Below are 5,135 nucleotides of genomic sequence, written 5' to 3' on the forward strand. Positions count from 1 at the left end.
GGATGTAACGTTAGAGATGCCTGGTTTGACTTCATGTCGGACTAGCCACAAGTTTTATGTTCATCTACACTAGAAGTAGTGGGTTCATCTCAATAGTCTTAAGTGAAACCCTTTCCTCGTTTCCTCAGTCATTTCTTCTGTCACCGCCTTTACTACTTGTATAAAAAAATACATTGTCTTACACATTTTTCCACCATTATTTTCGCATCAGTGCGGATGAAGAAAATGAGAGGAGAAAAATAAACGAACAAGAAAACATTAGCCTGGGTACCAGTCTGTTTATGCTAACATTCTACCCTTTACTCCATGTGTTATATGCCAAACTAGTCCAATATGTACTGTGTAGGGGTAGGCTAACCTACTCCTTTAATGTCCAAGGCCTTTATATGTTATGTTCAGAGGTAAACTGGCTCTGGGAGCCAAAACAGTCAATCTAAACGTGAATCAATTCTCAATTGTGATACGGTTCAAGAAACAAAAAGCCCTCTACTTTCATATCACATCAAAATAATTTTACAAATGCAAAATATACACTAACTGTTTTAACAGTTGCGGCCATAAGTATTTTTCAGTTACAACACTTTTCAGGCGTCCCTTCCCACATACAGTTGTTTGGAGATGCTAATTAGAACAGGTGGGTGCCTCACTCTTCTGTAAACAAGCCGCAACAAGGAAGAATGGCCGTGTGGAAATTGTGTTAAAAAGGTGTATTGTAATTGTACATTTTGTTTTTGAAAATGATCTCTCGATTATAAATAAGAACGTAAAGTTCCCAAGATTTCCAAACCATATTGCATGCCGTCAAACTTGTTTATAAATTATTTTCACACATCTCTCTCTCTCATACACTCTCTCACACACACAGAGGTAGAGAGGGAGAGGCATAAACAGTGTTATTCATAATGAGGGACAACATTTTTTATTTATTTCACCTTTATTTAACCAGGTAGGCCAGTTGAGAACAAGTTCTCATTTACAACTGCGACCTGGCCAAGATAAAGCAAAGCAGTGTGACACAAACAACAACACAGAGTTACACATGGAATAAACAAACGTACAGTCAATAACACAATAGAAAAGTCTATATACAGTGTGTGCAAATGAAGTAAGATTAGGTAGGTAAGGCAATAAATAGGCCGTAGTGGCGAAATAATTACAATTTAGCAAATCAACACTGGAGTGATAGATGTGCAGAAGATGAATGTGCAAGTAGAGATACTGGGTGCAAAGGAGCAAAACAAAAATATAAATAACAATATGGGGATGGGGTAGTTGGATGGGCTATTTACAGATGGGCTATGTACAGGTGCAATGATCTGTAAGCTGCCCTGATAGCTGATGCTTAAAGTCAATATTACGTCAGCACTCATGATCTTGTAAAGGGGTAGACAGAGCGTCGGTACTGTTGTATACATTGGGCGTGCCGTCGTCCATGCTTCAATTGAGAACCCAAGATGCCCCCCTCTTGGGTGAACAAGACCTATGACAAGGAGTGGAAATATCGCACATACAGATCTGGGACCAGGCTAAGGAATCATGGCTGAAAAATATATTGGGACTGACAGTTCCTTTTCTATCTGCAACACCTTGAATCTTCTGTCCCATTAAATCCCTCCAGAAACAGCCCCTAACCCACTTATGGCAAATGTTTATCCTAGCTCATTGTTTAAATAACAGTGGAGCTAGAGGGGACTTGGGCATCCCAATATCAAATCAAGGCTCCTCCTCAATGTGAGCCCCACCAAAAAAGTCTAACATTTATACGCAGAGTAGCCTCCAAGAGACATTGGGCTCCCCAGGAATCGATATGTAAATCGAACAAATCACATTCCGGAAACAACACAAGTGTAGGGCCAAATATGTTTTTATAGAAACTCTGTGGCAGGGCCCCAATCAACTTGAAACCCCAACACAGGCATTTACTAGTTTTTGCTGTCACCTGTTGGTTGTTGTTTAAAATAACAGCATTTCAAGCTTTTATCCTAGGCCTATGCCATTCTGAAGCTCTGGGCTGGGGAAATGATTATGTTAGAGAGTGGTAGGGATGGTGCTCTTTGGTTGAAAGGGTCCTGGCAAAAAAAAAGCAAGGCACTCTTCTACAAGCCTTCATTATTCACATTATTATCTTCCCGAGACAGTGTAAACATTCTATAAACATTCTGCTGTGTGTGTGTATGTGTGGCAAGGTTGCATTTAGAAGGCAGCCCAATGTCTGACCTTTTTTCCCCCACTAATTGGTCTTTTGACCAATCAGATCAGCTTTGAAAAAGATCTAACGTGAAAAGATCAATTAGTGGAAAGAAATATCAGAATTGGGATACCTGTGTAAATGCAGCCTTATAGATACAGGCCTAATGTGTAGGTTATGTAGGCAATAGGATAGGTGAAGAGGTTGAACAATGGCTGAAACAACATTTTGTAGTTGTACAACTACAATGAAACAATCGATTTGTATTCAAGCTTTCACTGTTCCATAATTTCACATCCAGTACAACACTGGTTTATAGAATACCTATCACTTTTATCACCAGCTCCCACCCTGTCGAAAGACATAGGAGCCTACCATTTTATACTTCACACTGCTCAAGACGAGGCTTAATTTGCTGGCTGCCTTATCACATTTTACTTGCAATTGGTCTGGAATGATGTCATCCACTGTACAGACCACAGACCCCACCTCCTTACCCCCCCCCTTTCCTCCAGCAACCTCTGTCTTCCTCTCACGCATAAATCTGAGCGCACATTTACACACGCACAAGCACTGACACTGGTATGGTGTAAGCACTTTTTCTATGTTTTTTTTAAATTATTAATAATAGATGGTTAGTGTCGATGGTCCTATATTTTTCTATGTAAGCTTATACCTGCACCGCACACGGATCCGCAAAATATGATAGGTCCTGCAGTGCAAACAAATGTCTGGACAACAACAATGAAAACGTAAGGAATTGTATTACACGGAGAGCATGAAGATAAAACGGAATTGTCACTCCTAACGTAAGTAAGTTTATTTTAAACACTTTAGCCAGCATAGCTTGACGAACAAGATGTCAAGTCTGATATTAAATCACTCTGATTATTATAGGCTATTGTTGCCACATGATGATCCAGCACTATGGCTATGTGTTACACATTTATATGCATATAAGAAACGCCAGTGCGTTAAAATGCCATCCAAATTAGAACAGTGACGTCCTCGAACTAGGATCCCCTTCACTGATACATCCGACACTAACCATTTTTACGCGACACTACGAATCAAGAGGGATTAAATTCACCTTCATTACTTATTAACCGCCTGGCAGTCTTTGCCTAAATCTCTGCAGTCTTTGCGAAAATACTTTCTATTATTGATCAGGACCAAACATGAGTGAAAGTGATACGAGACGATGACGATTCCTTTTCCATGGCCTAATTTGGACTACCAAACTGGGCTATGATGCTGGAGTTGTAAGACATGCAGACTAAGCTATAAGGCCATAGCCATTATTTATTGCACATTATTATTTACCTATTTCTTTGTTGTTGCATGGTTTTCTTATGAATTATTTACATGATATGCGTTTTTTATATTATAATTTATTCTTATCTTGGTTATTTTTATATAGCCCAGGCCTAATAATTCTAACATAGCCTATATGCGATCAAAGTGCAACCGTAAAACGCCACTCATGGAGATGAGAAGAGACTGCTTCTTATTTCCTGCCAGTGACACACAGAGACCGAGACGGGACCCTGAGCATAATGATGTCTGACGATGCGCGAAATAATTTCACTCTCGTATGATTCCACCTTATTTATGGGATTCCTCTGTTATCAGCAGTCAATTTATTTGTGTTCTTTCAACCATGCCCGTCGTTGTTATTATTATTATCCTCTTCTCTTGCAGGCGCAGCAGGCCTTTATTTGTCCACAGAAAACCGGGATAAATAGTATTGCAGGTAGGTCTGTTTGTGAATGTGTAGAGACATGAAGAAAGGTCATGGAAGGCTTCAAATAGAACCTTACAATTTCAGATCATTTCAGCAGTAGATTGATAATAAGATCCCAAAGATACATACAGTGCTTTGTGAATCTCACATGGTCCTTTCTCTACTTCAGAGTCAGAGTAATCATCAGGTCATTCTTTCACCTTTGTGACATATGGGGACAGAATTTCAACAGTTTCAACATTTTTCTAGCCACTCTTTCTATCATTATAACAATAATCACATAATGGTCTAATGGATGGACTTCTTTTGCACATCATAATATTTTTATGTAAGCCTAAATTCTAATTCTGTAGCAAAAACAATATTTTTTTGCCCTTTATCAAGCCTCCAAATTCAGAACCTCTTTCAAAATGTATGAAGACCTACTGGCTGCAATTTTAGATATAGTGACAATAATGGTCAGAATGGGGCTGATGAACAATGATGATAATGATCTCGAGGCATAGCTGCAAGCATTTTCTTAAGTATGTTTCTTAGGTTTGCAATGTGTGTTTTTGGTCTGACTGTGCTTAGATAGTATGATTAATACACTGCTACACTGTTTTCATGTACAGTGGGGTCTGAAATTATTGACACCCTTGATAAAGATGACCAGAAATGACTGTATACAATAAACAATTTAAATACTGAGCTATATTCTATGCTAAAGAAATGGGTAAATTATATTATTTTCTACTAATACAGTTGCTCAGAGAAAGAGATTGAGTTTTACAAGTAATACATTTTTTCTCAAAACGTTGGGGGTCAAAATGATTGACTGTTATCGATACCTTTCAATACTTTACCTTGTAAGGATAACGACACTGATCCCTTTTAGAAAATGTGTTGGAGAACACATTTGAAGGGATTTTAGACCATTCCTCCATACAGAATCCATACAGGTCCTTGATATCCTTCTTCATCTGTGCTTATGGACTGCCCTCTTTCATTCTAACCACAGGTTTTAATGGTTTTCAAGTCCGGAGTCTGAAATGGCTAATGCAAAATGTTGATTTTGTGGTCAATTAACAATTTCTTTGTGGATTTTGATGTGTGCTTGGGGTTATTGTCTTGCTGGAAGATCCACTTGCAGCCAAGTGTCAGTCTCCTGGCAGAGGCAACCAGGTTTTAGGCAAAAATATTCTGGTACTGGGTAAAGTTCAT

Source organism: Salmo salar, chromosome ssa11, assembly GCF_905237065.1.
Source record: "Salmo salar chromosome ssa11, Ssal_v3.1, whole genome shotgun sequence".
Lineage (NCBI taxonomy): Eukaryota > Metazoa > Chordata > Actinopteri > Salmoniformes > Salmonidae > Salmo > Salmo salar.